The sequence below is a fragment of the Mustela lutreola genome, chromosome 12 (assembly GCF_030435805.1).
Source record: "Mustela lutreola isolate mMusLut2 chromosome 12, mMusLut2.pri, whole genome shotgun sequence".
NCBI classification, from domain to species: Eukaryota; Metazoa; Chordata; class Mammalia; order Carnivora; family Mustelidae; genus Mustela; species Mustela lutreola.
Window position 1 is genome coordinate 93,741,968 of NC_081301.1, and position 16,159 is coordinate 93,758,126.

The 16,159-nt window shown below is 45.3% G+C and overlaps 1 protein-coding gene across 3 annotated transcripts in view; it reads right to left on the minus strand.

The window, feature by feature from the left end:
* The window catches only part of RFX3 (regulatory factor X3), a 444,526-nt gene extending 442,667 nt beyond the window's left edge, over positions 1-1,859 (minus strand). For all 3 annotated transcript variants that reach the window (XM_059142828.1, XM_059142827.1, XM_059142829.1), the window contains exon 1: positions 1,709-1,859. The gene's annotated coding sequence lies outside the window, so the exon portion shown is untranslated. The remainder of the gene's footprint in view (positions 1-1,708) is intronic.
* Positions 1,860-16,159: the final 14,300 nt, after the last annotated feature.

The window sequence follows — 16,159 nt, forward strand, 5'->3', positions numbered from 1 at the left end:
ACCCTGGGATACCCTAAATCCAAAACCCTGGGGGTGGGCCCCAGTGATCCGTGTTTTAACAAACCCTCTGGGAGATTCTACTGAATGTTCGCGTGGGAGGGCTATAGTTGTGGCCAATAAAGACATGAAATTGCTCACTGAGCTGGATGTACTTCAGGAGCCACAGGACTGGCCGGTTCTCGTTCTCCGGGATACTCTCCCTTCCCTCCTTCACCCGAGGGCCACACCACCCAGAGGCAGACGCTGAGCCACCTCCTCTTTTGTCTTTTTCCAAGAGTGCAAACGGGGAGCATTTCTAAACGTCCTCCCGACGGGCTTGCCCTCATCTTTCAAAGGCTAGAATTCTGTCCCCTGACCAAATCTTCAGCCCATTATTGCTAAGTTGAATGGGGCCAACAGGACTGGATGAAACTAAGCCAGACCCACTCCCTGCCCCATGGCCATAACAAGCAGGAATCATACTGGAATAAAGATGAGGTTCTTTGGGCGCCTTGGTGGCACATTGGGTTAAGCCTCCGACTCTTGTTTTCGGCTCAGGTCTGATCTCAGGGTCATGAGATGGAGCCCCAAGTTGGGCTCTCCATGCTCAGCATGATATCTGCTTGGGCTTCTGTCTCCCTCTCCTTCTACCCCTCCCCCCATCTCTCTCCCAAATAAATACATTTTTTTAAAAAATGAGGTTCTTATTGGCGAGGGAGAGCAGAGCAAGGAGGTAGCATGTGGGGTACCATTTGGTTAACTCACCGCAGCAATTTCTTAGCTACTAAGGACTTCAACCTGGAATCTGTAAATTTGTTTCAATAATCTGATCATTCTAAATCGTTAGACTTTTTAAAATTTCAGGTCAAAAGCGGCCACCTAGAGATCACGTTTTTCAGTTTTGTTGACTAGAGGCTGACATTTAGAATCAGCTGGGCATCATAATCTACTCAACCCATCAGTCCTTTACTAATACCAGTTAGAGATCTGTTTCACCCATGTTAGCAGAATGTTTTATATTTTTATACCGGAGCTCTGAGATCATTATAATTGAGAGGACACCAAATGATGATTAAAATAGTTATTTTCCTTCCACAGTCTTTGAACATCTTCAAATGACAGGTGTTTCTTAAGAAAGGCAATTCTACTCATTGCGCTCTTTTCTACAGCAAGAATACATTTTAAGTAATGACTTTTTAAAAGCGGAAATCTGAAATGATGAGCAGCCTGCTTTGATCCCTGCGCTTTGCTGAACAACACACGCGGTTGTCGGAGGCAGGTAGGAGCCCCACAAACATTTCATTTCTGCTCGATTCACAGATGAAGCTATCAGTCGGGACGATGGGTAATTACCACATCCTCGACTCAATCACACATGAGCCGCGACGCTCTGCAGTCGTTCAGCCCGAACATGGAGGTGATCTCAGCAGCCGTGGTAAACCAGCTCCTACCCAGAACCGTCTAACAACATGCACACAGCCTGCATTTCATTGTTGCTCTCGACCTCAGCCCTCCCCGGCCCTCCCATTGCTGGAGTTTTTCAATTAAGTGCTTTCCTCATTTATATTCCGCCTCTGATCAAACACCAAAAAATGTGGATTAGTCACATTCCTACATAAATTTAAACATTATGTAACAAGTATCCCAGCAGCGTGGAAGGGACCCTCAATGGAGCAAAAAGCGCCGGGCTGGCCCTCAGTGGCTCCGAAGCTGCCCCTCTGCCACCGACCTGCCTCGGGGTGATTCGGTCCCACCTCTGGGCCCTCAGTCTCAGCCAGGAAGTGGGAGATGGTCTCCAGATCCCCTGTCAGTTCTACCGTCCAGCTGGAGAAAGAAAGATCCGAGGAGAGGTAGCTTGGGGCGGGAGGAGAAAACCTTGGGTTCAAATCTCAGCTGGGCTACTTATTAACTGTGTGCCCTTGGTCGAATTATTTAAAATCTCTGAGAGAGTTTTCTCATGGGTAGAACAGAGATAACATCAGCCCCCACTTCTCCGGCTGTTATGACACATTGAGAAAAATATGTCGGACGTGGCTGGCATTGTTGATGCCGTTGTGCTCGTCACTATTACGATTTAAAGGGAAAGGAAGAATGCCACCTTGTGTTTTCTCCCTATTCTTCCCTACTAAGATTCCTGCACCCACATCCCCTACTCACAAAAGACAACAACAAACCAACCAACCGAGCAACCCACAAAAATCCCAACCAGAAAACAGGTGGAGTCAACATGGCCCCTTTCTTCCCACCACACATTTGTTAACCCCTTACTGTCCAAACACTGACACTTTAGATTGATACGATGTTACATGTCCATTACATCGCAGCAAAACTGGAAAAAAGAAAAGTCTGGTTGTGTCAGAGCATGCCTTGAAATGCTATGCCTCCAAGAAAAATCTGGAAAAGGCACTATCGGCTCCATTTAAAAACAAACAAACAAAAACAACAGGAGAAAGAAATTGACAGCTGGGCGTTTTCTTCTCTGCCCTCTACCTGAAGGTGCTTCAGCATCACCTGTGGGGCTGATTACACTTCAGACTGGTGTGTCCTTGGCTTCCAAGTCTCTGGTTCAGGAGGCCTGAGAACCTGCATTTCTTACCCAGTCTCAGGGGCTGCTGGTCTGCGGACCACACTCTGAGAACCACGGAACTGGTCCACGCCAGGCTGCTCCTCAGACTTTGCCAAGTTTGTGAACGAATACAAGTTTCTAGCCCTAACCCGGAGGGTCTCACTCAGTAGGGCTGGGCTAGGTCTTAGGAATCTTTGCTCAGCTTTGAGGAAGCTGCTCTAGTGGGTTCCAGGTCTGCAAACACATTTCCCAAACTCTCCTGGTGGCTTTGTTGACGTGGCACTTTTCTCCAAAGATCCTTCACCCTCTGGGCCTCTCATCCAGGTCCACTGTTCACTTGGCATCATTCACCCCAACTTTTTTGATTTGTAGACAGCTGCGATTTCTCCTTGTTTTGATCTCTGCTGTTAATGCCTCCTAATATTGTGTTTCTGCCTTGCAAGACATTTATCTTTCTACTTCTCATACACGTGTTGTTCATTTCTCCTCACCCCAATTCCTCTCCCCAACAGGACCAAAATTTCTTGGTCCTTCGGGGCAATGACTGTGTCCTATTCAAAGCACACCCAGGCACAAAGCCTTGCACATATGAGGGATTGAAACAAAGATGTTGAAACAAGCGGATCACCTAAGGCAGTCAGTTGCTGCCACCTCCACTACCATTATCATGGACCCCTATTCCCACCCCGCCCAATGTTTCAGTAGTAATAGCTAACATTTATTAAGCTGATTTTATGGACTGTTCCAAGCACTCAGTCTGCATCAAATCATGTAATTCATTTGATTAGCTCAAGGCATCTTGCAATCATGGTCATTTCGTTCCCCTTTAAACACGCCTTGGAAGGTCTGAGCACCACAGGCAGCTCTAGCAGGTGAGCAACACGGAAGGGACCAATGAAAGATGAATGAGGCGAAGCCAGAAGTCCTAGTGCGACACAGAGGCTATGTCCCTCTGCTGTGTGGGAGGAAATCCTACCTTTCCACAGCACTGATTCCCCACCCCGAACACGGTTTGCACAGACGACCAGGCTGATGGCCACGTGCCTTGATTTGGGTATAAAGAGGAGCATGGGGCCGAGATCCTACATCAAGTACAAGGAGATATGAGCCAACACCATTAATTTTGATATATGTGAATCACGGAACATTGATGGGCCTTATTTCCTTATAGGCAAAAATGAAAATAATAGGATCCCTTATTGTGATGATCCAGTGAAACGGTATCATTGGAAAGAGCCACTTTGTCAGTTACTTCACGAAACTGGTAGAATTCAGGAGTTGAGGCCCCGTGAAGGCCGGGTTGGGAAGCTCGTAGGGGCTGTGTTTTATCACAGTGATTTTGGACACCAGTGGCCTGAGGGGCACCCAACTGGCCTGAATCAGAGAGGCTGTACAGCCTGCGATGGGCTCAGACAGCCCCGTACAATCGTCTCGCCTCCACCGGAGTTTCTCATGGCAGACTTGTCAGTTCAAGAAGCCAGACATTTGGGTAAGTGAACAACTTGTTCATATTAATTGGAGGATGTATCCTTACTCGGGTTAACATACAAATACCAACTAGTTTTGCACGGTTGGAATGTGCGTGGAGTTTTCCAGATGAAAATTACTGTGTACACGGAGGACATCCAGAATTTAGTTTTGTTCGAAGCGTCTCTGAGGATTGCTTGCCATTTTGAAATTCCTATCCCTGATGCCGGGGTTGTGGTTTGGGTCCCAAATACCACGCGTGTGTTTCAGTCCGTGTTGGCAATCGTAGTATCTTGACATCACAAAGAGCGGAGAACCAACTACCCCCAGTTAATTCTAGTTCAGTCTCTTGTTCTTGTAGTTACATAACCTTTATTTTAAAATGTGAAGAAACTGTGAGGAGGACAAGACTCGTTGAATATTATTTCACTTTCAGACTTACGAATTTTAAGTAGGTGCCAGCATCTGGCGACTCCATGAGTCTCTGGAGTGCCCTTGTACCGAAGCATTTACATGTCAAAACACATATTATTTCATTATCATTTCCTTCTCTCATCATTGGCCTTTCTACGAAGTCAGAGCATTGTATTGATGTTTTTGAAACCGTGCTTGTAGACAAGCTATTTGAGCCATGAATTTAATTCTGGAAAAGTAAAAATGCAGTGGGAAAATGTATGCTTTGTAAAGAGAGCGCGCGGACTGAGTAGGCAGAGGACTGGTGATTGCTATGTGTCCTTGGTTTTGCACAAGAGACTGACTGAAGTAGAATTAACTAGGGGTGGATGGTTCCCCGTTCTTTGGGATGTCAAGGCCGTTCTATTAGCTCCCTGCTTGCTTCGTCTGTCCTCTAGTGCGCGTCCGTTAGTTACGGTTTGCGAGAGTCATCATGGGCAGATCAGAGTTTTCTGAGGGGTAAGTCAGCTGTGGGTGTGAGGGGTAATCCTAAGAACAATGGCCGCTGGCACAGCTGGACCCTTAATTTGATACCCACATGTGCATTTGTGCCCGGGGGCCTAATGAGAATGCCAGAGTGCCTTCTGTCAGCGGCTCTGCTAAGTGCCAATTACGCCATTTAGTCTAATGCGGTTATATCCTGGGCTGTGTTTAAAATATTATTCTCCTTCTGACCACTTACTGAGAAACCTTTTTTCCCTCACAGGTGTGTCAGTACATCTAAAGGCGCCTGAACATTTGAGGAGAACTGAGAAGGCTTATTAACCAAGAGTCAAGAACGAGACTCAGTTTCCAACCCTAGCCTGTGGGCTAAGGCACTTCCACAAACAACACCTTGTTCCCTCTGGATCTACGTACTTTGAATTATCACCTCAATTTATACTTGAGGAAACAGAAATAAGCAATAAAGGGCCCATGTGGGGCTCATGGATAAGTAGAAAACTGGGGAATCTAACGCACATGGCCTGATCCCAAAGCTGGTGCGCTCTTTCCAAGATATTTTCCTCCTCTGTACCCCCTTTGCCTCACAGATCTACTCAGTTTATCCAGACTGTCTTTGAGGCCCGGGTGTGGGAAGAACACAATAGTGGGTTTGAGCTTGGCTTTGTCTTTGGAGATGCTCCGAGAATTACAGGCAGGCAGATCAATGATAGGAGGAAACTGGGACCGAGAGTCTTGTCGCTGGAGATCTGTAAGGATGGCCGCCATCAGTTCATTCTTCCCTTTCTGGTTGTGCCACCCCTTCCGCCAAGAATGGAAGAGCATCTCCCCTCCCCTGGAATCTAGGCTTTGTTGTGGTCTAGAACATACAGTGGAGTTCAGTATCTAGGACTTCAGATCCTTGACAGCTTCCGTTTTCACTCTTCTGGAGCCCTAAGCTGCTCTGAAAAGAAGTCCCACTACGCTTCTGGAAGGTGAGACGGGGCCATCCTCCAGCTATCCCAGCCAGTCCCGCTGACGTACCCGACATGGGATGAAGCCTCTGGGTCTTTCCTAGCTAATACCACACAGAGCAGAGATGGGCCATCTGTGCTGAGCCCTACTCAAATTCTAGACTAACAGAATAATGAGTTGAGAAAAGTTCTGGCTTTAAACCACCATCCTGGGGGTGGTCTATTACATGGAAATAGACATCAGGGGCAGAAACACCACAGAACAACTTGAAGAGAAGGGAGAGACGCTGGGGGTACTTTAAGCAGGGCTCACAGATGTAGAATTTGAGTTGAACCTTGCAGGGATGAGTGGACCTTTGGGGAAACCTTCTCCACCTTGACCCCCAGAGCACCGGTTCTATTTTGATATCAAAACACAACAAAATGACAAGTTAGTAATACAAGAAAAAGGCTCAAATGACCAGCGTTTTTGCCTTTGAGATGAAGAAGACCGCCCTTCTGCAGCAATCAGAACAAGACCATCAAGGGGTAAAGACCTTATTGCACACACGTGTCGAGAGACACTTCTGCCACATGGCACTCCCAGCTCCACGTCCATTTTCAAGCCTTCCCCTGTGTTGAGATCCAGCCTCTCTTTCTCTTCAAAGATTGCCCCTCAACCTTACCAAGTGACTTTATTTGCAGCCATAAAAACAGGCTAAGATTTTTTCCTCCTAGTTTCTTAATTTTTATGACTTCCAAAGGAAGCATTTTCCAGTGACTTTTTTGTAGTAGGTGCTCTTGAAACGGGTGTGGAATTAAATGGTACTGAGTATGCAATTAATTTTTCATAAAGAACATTTTTTTTTTTTTTTGCAAAGGAAGCTATAAAATCCAGTGACTTTTGCTAAACTTCTTCTCCCAATTTCTAATGAGTCAACATGTGTTGAGAAGAAGAAATTAGAGAAGAACGTCTTCACTTTTGCGAGGGTGACTCAGAGATTCCCCTGTTGTGGTGTTCTGGGCACCTGGCTGGGATGAGTTAGGGGTGAAAGAGAAACTCTTTCTTCACAGACTTGAGAAGAAATGTTAGCAGAGAATCTTTCATACAGAGTTCAGTTGAGTAAAAGCAAATTGTAGCCAGACTTTGGTTCTAGGACTCTGGAAAAATGGAGGACATTGTTTTCCCTCAGCCTGGATATCACCTCAGCTTCTGACTGGGTTGGGCCAAGCCACTGCCCCACTACACAAGACAAAGAGAAGCAAGATAAGCCCTCAGTGTGGCGATCTCACAGAAGACATGGCTGGATAAACAAACACCTGCCTTTAACCAGAATATTCCACACGTGCTTTGTTTGAGAAATTATTATGGGCAAACGGAACTAGGGTGAGGAAGGCCCAGAGGAGCAAAGCTCAGCCAGCTTCTGAGGCGTTGATACCTCAGCGGATGGGATAAACACAATGATCATATGACAGTGGGAGCGCGGGGGGCACGAGGGCATGAATTTGTGGAACACAGTCTGCGAATGGGATTCGCCAGCCTGTACTACCTCCGACTTGAAGTGAGAGAGTTTTTCACTGGAGATGCCTGTTCTCTTTTAATTGAAGTACAGTTGAGACAGAATGTCACGTTAGTTTCAGGGGTACCACACGGTGATTGGATGGGTCTTGTGCCGTGTGATGCTCACGCCATCTGTCACTGTACAACCCGACTGTAATACCATTGATTGTGTTCCCTACGCTGCGCCTTTTGTGCTATGACTTACTCGTCCCCTAACCGGAAGCCTGAACCTCCCGCTGCCCTGGTTGGAGATGCTTTTAGACCCCAGCCTGGGAATGGGAACTGAGGGCAGGAGAAAGGAATTCAGGCTACCTTCTCGTGTTTGGACAGCCCCACTTACGTTAGCCATATTTGTGGAACCAAGATGGGAAACTATGATCTCACACATTCGGACAAGACAAAATCTTTGAGGAATGTGTCATGGACTGCATACTTATGTCCCCCCACCCAAGCCGGTATGTGGAAACCCTAGTCTGGATGTGATGGTATTTGGAGGTGGGGCCTTGGGGGGGGGTAATTAGGTCATGAGGGTGGAGCTCTCAGGAATGGGACAAAGCGTGCTTAGGAGAAGAGGCTGGAGAGCTGGCTCTCTCTTCCTGCCATGTGAGGGTCCAGGAAGTCTGCAACTCCGGAATGGGTTCTCACCAGACCCCTGCCATGCTGGCATGCAGAACTAGAACTTTGAGAAGGCAACTTCCTGTTGTTTATAAGCCACGAGGTCTAGAGTGCTTTTTTCTTTTAAGCAGCCCAAACTAAGAGAGTAAAAGACCCAGGGTTAGAGAGTAGCCATAGCATAATGAGGTAGAAACAAAGCCTTCACCCCAAGGCCAAGTTCAGGACCCTTGTCCATCTGTGTGTTACTGCCCACCGTTGAAAATGCTTTTTACAAATTGTTCTCTCTCCAGGAATTAATAATATTAGGCAAGGATGTCAGTGTGTTTGAATGGTGCTTTCCCCGCACCCCCAAATCTTAATTATTATTATTTTTAATTGTACTAGTAACTGGAAGGAGCAACATATGGGAGAGCACGAAAGTGGTAAGCAATTATTTTTAAGTTGGATATATTCAAGCCTCACTTCGGCAGGGACCCAACCAGTAAACAGCACTGTGGGAACGCTAACATGGAAACTGGTTTCAGCTTTGTTTATTTCGTATTGAATCAACATTGATGGGGAAGCTGTGTGCGGGGCATCGTGCCTCCTACAGACCTGCTCTCCCATCTGCCTGGTCAACCTTCCCTTGGAGAGAGCCTGCCGGGACAGCGAGCTCCGCAGGTCCCCAACAAAACTCATCTGGCCCCCAACCTGTTCCTCCTCCTGTGTTTCTTATCTCCGTAGATGACATCACCGTCCTCCCAAATGTTCAGGCCCCCGCCTTCCCCACCCTCCCCGCTTTCTCCTCCTCTCTCACTAGTCCCCACGTATCACGTCAGCTGTCAAGTCGGACCAGATTTCCCAGCCGTCCCCTTCTGTCCATTTAATTCTCCCGCAACTTCTCCTCTGATCTGAATGATCCCCATCGTAAATGGGCAGCTTGTGGTTCCCGCCGTCCATCATCTCTTTACTCTTCTTTCCTTTTCCCTTGCCCCGTAGCGGTGTAGCCGCGGGGAGAGAGAAACGCTGTTCTTGGGGATTTGGAGAAGGGAGGGCGAAAAATCAGAGCTGCTGCCGGGGCCTTAGACCACAGCTGAAGAGCGTCATCTGACCCGGGGCCAGCGCAGACAAGGGGCACTTGGTCCCCATCCTCTGGTAAGGCTCCAATATCCTTGTGGACCTAATTCTTTCTCTTCCCCTTCCCAGCTGATCCCTAGGTCACAGCCTATCAGTGACTCTATCATAAAGTTTTAGTCACTCCTCTGATTAAAACCCACAGGGACTCCCTAACAGCTGAAGGTAAATTCTTAAACTTTTGAGCATGACTGAAAAGCCCTTTGCGATCCAGCCTCAATCTGATTTTCTGCCACTTTTTAATTGTCTTCAAAACTATTTGAGGTATCTTCCACCAACATCAGACCTTCAAATAGCTTCTTGACTCTCACACTTCTGTCTTCTGCTCCTCAGCTTTCCTCTCTATTTGGAATGTCCTTTCTCCCCTACTTCTATCTGCCAAACTCCTATTCAAGCTGTGAAGCCCATCTCAATTGCTCCCACCAATAAGAAGGTTGCTTTGCTCCCACCTGTCATTGTCAAGTCGAACGAAGAGTTTCCTCCTCTGTGTGTACCAACCACAACAGCACCAACCACGTGTGTTTGGTGTTTTGCTGGTCTGTGTACCCACCTTTAAATTGAGGGGAGAAACCATGTCTCTCTCTCTCTCTTTTTCAAAAGATTTTATTTACTTATTTATCAGAGAGATAGAGAGAGCGAGCGAGCAGGGAGAGGGAGAACTGAGCAGAGAGCCCAATGCGGGGCTCGATCCCAGGACCCTGAGACCATGACCTGAGCCAAAGGCAGAGGCTCAACCAAGTGAGCCACCCAGGCTTCCCATTCTCCCTTAAAAAATAATAATAATAATAATAACTTGGTTTTATTAAATCCTTCTAAAACCTCCAATGTGTACTTTAAAAAACAACAAATCATATTTCATGTTTACAAAACATCTAATTAAGTGGCACAACTATAGTAAAGGTACAAAGGCTGCAAACAATTTTGGAAATACACAAACTAAGCAAAAACACTCCACCGAGGCAAGAAGGACCTAGAACTCTCAGAGAGTTGTGTAGCCCCAGCCGCGTGAGCCTTGGGCGGTCCACAGAGCTTTCAGATGAACCGAAGAGTGTTCACGAGTCGGGGACATTACTTAAGAGACTTGCTGATACATTTGCAAGGTAGCCCAGAGTTCTAACACGTAGCAATTTGGAGTTTTATTTCACACAGTTATTTGGATAAAGTGGCTATTAAAACTTCGTTTCTTTGTGGAAAAATGGCCTTTGTGAAAGACACTGATGATCAAAGTCAGGTAATAGCTTTACAAATTACTTTAATATTAAATAACAGATCATAAGGGAAAGCATTAAGTTCTTCTCAGTGTAATTTCATTGCATTTTATAGACAAAAATAATGTCATTATGATATCTGACAATCTAGCCATATGCCCCAAGTTTTAATTGGTACCGAAGTTTTAATTGGTATATCCAATCTGTAGGCACACTTTCATCTATCTGAATAATATTCAATAACCAAGAAAGAACTGAGAGATTTATTTTTTTTCTTTCTTCCTTCCTTTTTTTTTTTTTTTTTTTTTTTTGAGAGAGAGAGAGAGAGAGAGAGCGCAGGAGGAGGAGGAGCAGAGAGTGAGAGAGAGAGAGACTTTCCAGCCAACTCCCTGTTAAACGGGGAGCCCAATGCGGGCCTTGATCTCACAACCCTGACATCATGGCCTGAGCTGAACCAAGAGTCGCTTAACTGACCGCACCATCTGAGCACCCCTCATAGGTCTTAGTTTGTATTTTTCAAACACTCAGGAAAGCATAAAGCCATGATAATACTTTAAGAGTTGCACAGGTTTTCTTTATGAATGGAATCTATATTTAGCAGTTTTAACCATATATATACTTTCAATAATAATATTGATGAAATTCAAAATGTTCAGACTATCCGTTCTAAGTATTTTAAGTATGAGCTCATTTAATAGGGATACAATGTACAGCATAAGGGATGTTGTTAATAATTGTAGCTACTTTGTATGGTGACCAATTCCTGATGTATATAAATGTGGAATCACTATGTTGTGTACCTGTGCATCATGATGGTTAGAGATCAGACCCCCAACCCCCTTTCTTATTGTGGGTGTAATCTACAAAATCTCAGGCAAAAGGTCTTTGCTCCTTTCTATGTGAGTAATACGCTCTTCACCTTCAGCTTGAAAGGTATCAGATACCTGTTTTTTAAAAAAGGCCTCAAGGGCACCTAGGTGGCTTGGTTGGTTAAGCAACTGCCTTCAGCTCAGGTCATGATCTTGGAGTCCCAGGATCGAGTCCCACATGGGGTTCCCTGCTCAGTGGGGAGTCTGCTTCTCCCTCTGACCCTCTCCCCTCTCATGCTCTCTCTCTCAAGTAAATAAATAAAATTTCAACAAAATAAAAAATAAAAATAAGTAAAAGGGGCCTCAGGGCTTCTCTTCATTCTCTAGATAATCTCCAAAGAGTTATGATGTCCTAAGAAGAGAGAGGTGAGGTCTGCTGAAAACCTGGCTGAGCCCCATGGGAGACCAGGTCCACTAAGCAGAACAGCAGCCCCTGGAAGTGGAGGACCCTACAGGGCAAGCCTGTGCCCAATCCTGTCCTGGCTGATCCCAGAGGTTTCACCCAACCCTGGGTGGCCTCTGCATGTCTGTGTTTAAATTTGAGTACAGCAGGGCTGCCTGGGTGGCTCAGTCAGTGAATCGACTGCCCTCAGCTTAGGTCATGATCCCAGGGATCGAATCCTGCTTCAGGCTTCCCCCTCTGCCTGCCACTTCCTGTTTGGACGCTCTCTCTCTTTCAATCTGAAAAATAAATAAATAATCTAAATAATTAAAAAAAAAAAAGAAAGAAGATAAATTGTGCACAGTTGACACAGGATGTTATGTTAGTTTCAGGTGTATAACATAGTGCTCTGACAGGTTTGCGGGTTACCCTGTGCTCCCCACAACGTAGTTGTGCCGTGTCACCATACAATGCCATTATCACAGGATCACCGACTACATCCCTTGTGCTGTGCCCTTATCCCTGTGACTTAGTCATTCCACAAGTGGGTGCTGTATCTCCCACTCCCTGGCCCCCATTTTGCCCACCACCCCCATGGCTCCCCTCTGTTCTCTGCATTTGTGGATTGGACTCTACACCTGACCCCAGACATTCTTTTGCTTTTCTCATAATAATAATGACAATCGCTATAGTACTCACTCTGTGCCTAGTCCTGCTTTAAGTGCTGTAGGCTTATTAAGTCGCTGAATCATTACAATAATTTGATGAGGTAGAGCATTGTCGCCCAATTCGATAGATGTGAAAAGTAAAGCACAGAGGTGCTCAGTCGGTTACGTGTGTGACTCTTGGTGTCGGCTCAGGCCCCGTCTCATGGGTTGTGAGACTGAGCCCCGTGCTGGGCTCTGCGCTCACCGTGGAGTCTGCTTGAGATTCTCCGTCTCTCTTCCCCTCCCCCTGTTCACTCACGCACTCTCTCCTCCTTCTCCTCCTCCCTCTCTCTAAAATAAATAATAAATAAATCTTTTTAAAAAAGTTTAAGATAATGAAGCATAGAAGAGTTAAGTAACTTTCCCATGAGCTGAGACTTGAACCCGAACTAAATCCAACGTCTACGTTCCTACCCCTAGATTACCCCGCCACTCAGGAGCCTTTGAGGGAAATATTCTGGCTCCCATTTATCCAAGGCAGGATAATTCAGATGGTGAAAATCATCTGGTGAGCCCATTTTTGAAGACCTGGTAAGGGCAAGTGTCAGTAGGATGGTACCATGAGAGGACGCCACTTGCTCCCCGTGGCACTGCAGGCTGGAGACTCTTCACCATCATGGAGGAAGAGGAAGAGAAATAAAACTTGGTCTCCGTCAATGGCACTGTCAGTCACTGACACCCTAGATACGCCTGAGCTCGTGTGTCAGGATACAGTGCACAACTGTCCTGACCTGCGTTGCTCGCAGTAACCCGAACACCCCCAAGAGCCTCCAGCAGTACGGTGGGTGAGTACATTGCGCTGTGCTCACACAATGGTCTGTGACAGAACAGTGACAGCAAACGAACTTCCGTCTCACCCAGCCACACAGGTGAAATGCGAAGTGAAAGAAGTCAGTGACAGATCAATACATATTGTGGGGTTTCATTTCCAAATCCCAAAACTGGCAAAACTCAACTAGACTAAACTATTTCTATATTCATCTTTGGGCGATAAAACTGAAAATCAGCAAGAGAGTCACTACTGTAGATCAATACATATTGTGGGGTTTCATTTCCAAATCCCAAAACTGGCAAAACTCAACTAGACTAAACTATTTCTATATTCATCTTTGGGCGATAAAACTGAAAATCAGCAAGAGAGTCACTACTGTAGACATCACGCCATTGCTGACCCAGGGGAGGGGGAGAGCTGGAGTCAGGGTGGGGTATGACAGGGGCTTGTGGGTGTTGGCAGAAGACTAGCTCTTGATCCTGATGGTGGTTTTATGTGTTCAGTTAAAAACACTTGGTTAAACTTCAAATATAGCACTTCTCTGCACCTGGACTAAATTTCATTATAAATAATAATTATTTTAAAAAGTTAAATGAAAGAAACCCAGCAAGAGAGAGAAAGAAAGAAAACAGGAGAACAGGAGTCGGGGATGTGAAATAGCTCGTGTTCCCGCATCTGTGGGTCACACTGAAGATACTGAGTCCCGGGACAGAGCACCCTACTGTGCCAGCCTATGCCGTGTGCCTGAAACTATGCCAGGGCAGGACAGGGAGATTCTTGGTGACAGTGTGGGGTCCCTACAGACGTCATGCTAGGGTATTAAAGGAAGGGGAATTGGAATGCCAGAAGACCCCCAAACCAATAACATCCAGTAGGAGTTTTAGAACTTTTGTTTTTCCCCCCACCTGCTAAATGGAGGTTGGAAAGGAATGGGGGTGTGATCGTTTATGTCCTTATTACTTTATCTTAGTGAGATAGAAGCCCTCAAATCACCTGCAAGCTGGAAAGCTCTGCATAAAACAGGCAAGACGTTATTCCTAACAGCAGCCCAGAGAGGCCTCACCAAAGATGTGCTGCATTCTATTTTATGGCAAGCCCTGGAGAGGGCTAACCCCATTTCTAGAAACAAGGGCGGGTTGTGGCCAAGTTGGATGAACACACTGACTGGAAATCAACTGTGAAAACAAGCAAGAAAATTAAAAAAAAGAAAAAAACATACACACACAAAATAAGACAAAGCTCATTTCATCCTTTCTCTTCCTCTTTAGCAGAGAACAATAAAGCCACAGGCTGGTGGCTTCTGGCAACCCTGCCACAGACCAAACCACACGACACATCGCCCTCTAATGCCCACGAGTATGGTGGTGGTTGTTTTGAAAGTTGAAACCCGCTGTAACATTCATTTCAAAATGTTTTTAGGGCTTTTGCTTGTTTTGTCCTCCCTTTCAACAGGAGAATCAAAGAACAACAAAATTCCACAAATTCTTTCATATAAATTATTGACCAGCTTTTAGGGTAACCTTTGTTATGCCAGAGTTATCTTGTAGAAATGCACTTCCTGGAAGCAAAACAGAAAGAAATCAAGTTCCCATAATCACAAGTTCCCATAGTCACAACTTTGGGACAGCACGGTCCCTGGTCCTTCAGGTGACTGAAGAGTGGAACTTTCTCCTTCCATTTATTCTATTAAAAAGGACATAATAGCATTGATTCAGTAGCCAGCGTACCCAGCCCCCCACGAGATCAAGACTGGCTTGTGAGTTTTTAAGATTTTTTAATTGCTTCACTTTTTCTTCATTCTCTCTTAACTCATTTTGTTCTCCTGTCTTGGGTAAATTCAGCAAGACATGGCCATATCAACGAAGGAGCACCAAGAAAAGGTCATTACTACTTACAAGGAATGTGATGAGAGAGAATGTGTAGGAGTGGGAGTATGAGGCTTATGATTTTCAGATTGTACCACAGGAGAGATACAATGATTCTCCAATAAATGATATCCCTCATTGGACAAATAGGTACAGTTTAGACAGAAGAGTGTAACAGTCTTTAGATGATGACAGGTATTATTATGGGAAGAACAGAGATGCATATTAGCACTGTGGTTTAGTTGTATTTAAAAAGGTTTTTTAAAATTGTTTGCATTAGAAAAAATGTGTGCACCTTGAGGAATTAGAAAAATATAGAAAAAGAAAAAAGCACATATGAGAATTTTAAAAAATCACTTGTTACCCTACTACCTAGATAAATACCTAATACTGTGATATACTTCTCCTCCACAGTATTTATTCTTCCATATTTCAAATCACATTCATCTGCTTTGCTGGTATCTCACCAAAAGTTTCAAAATATGTTTAAATAAAAACAGAAGAGTCTCAAATGTGAATACATTAACTCGTCCCATCATGAACTTCACAGAGAGTTTCAGAAGCCTCCAATCTAGTTTACGTCAATAACACGTCAGTCAGACTCCCACAGTCCCACTGCTCAAGTTCTCATTCTGCTCTGTGTCAGCCAGTGAGTTCTCATTTGGGGGCCAGTAGGGTCAGAGCACCCCCGGACTCTATCCCGATCTGTCTTCCGCTGGAATGTGCTAAATTCTGCCAGCAGCTCCCAGTTGTCAACCCCCTGGATTCATGTGTCCATAAAGTACAGATTAACAGTGAGATACCCCCTCACACTAGTCAGAATGGCTAAAATGAACAAGTCAGGAAACAACAGGTGTTGGCGAAGATGTGGAGAAAGGGGAACCTTCCTGCGCTATCGATGGAAACGCAAGCTGGTGCAACCACTCCGGAAAACAGTAGGGGAGTTCCTCAGAAAGTTTAAAATAGAAGAAGAGCTATCTGTGGAAATATCTGTGCCCAGATATCCATCGATAGATGAATGGATAAAGAAGATGTGGTGTATACACACACACACACACACACACACGAATATTACTCAGCCAGCAAAAAGAATGAAATCTTGCCATTTGCAAGGACAGGGATGGAACTAAAGGGTATTACTTACACTAAGCGAAATTAGTCAGAGAAAGACAAGTACCATATGATCTCACTCATGTGGAATTTAAGAAAATAAATGAACATAGGAAAGG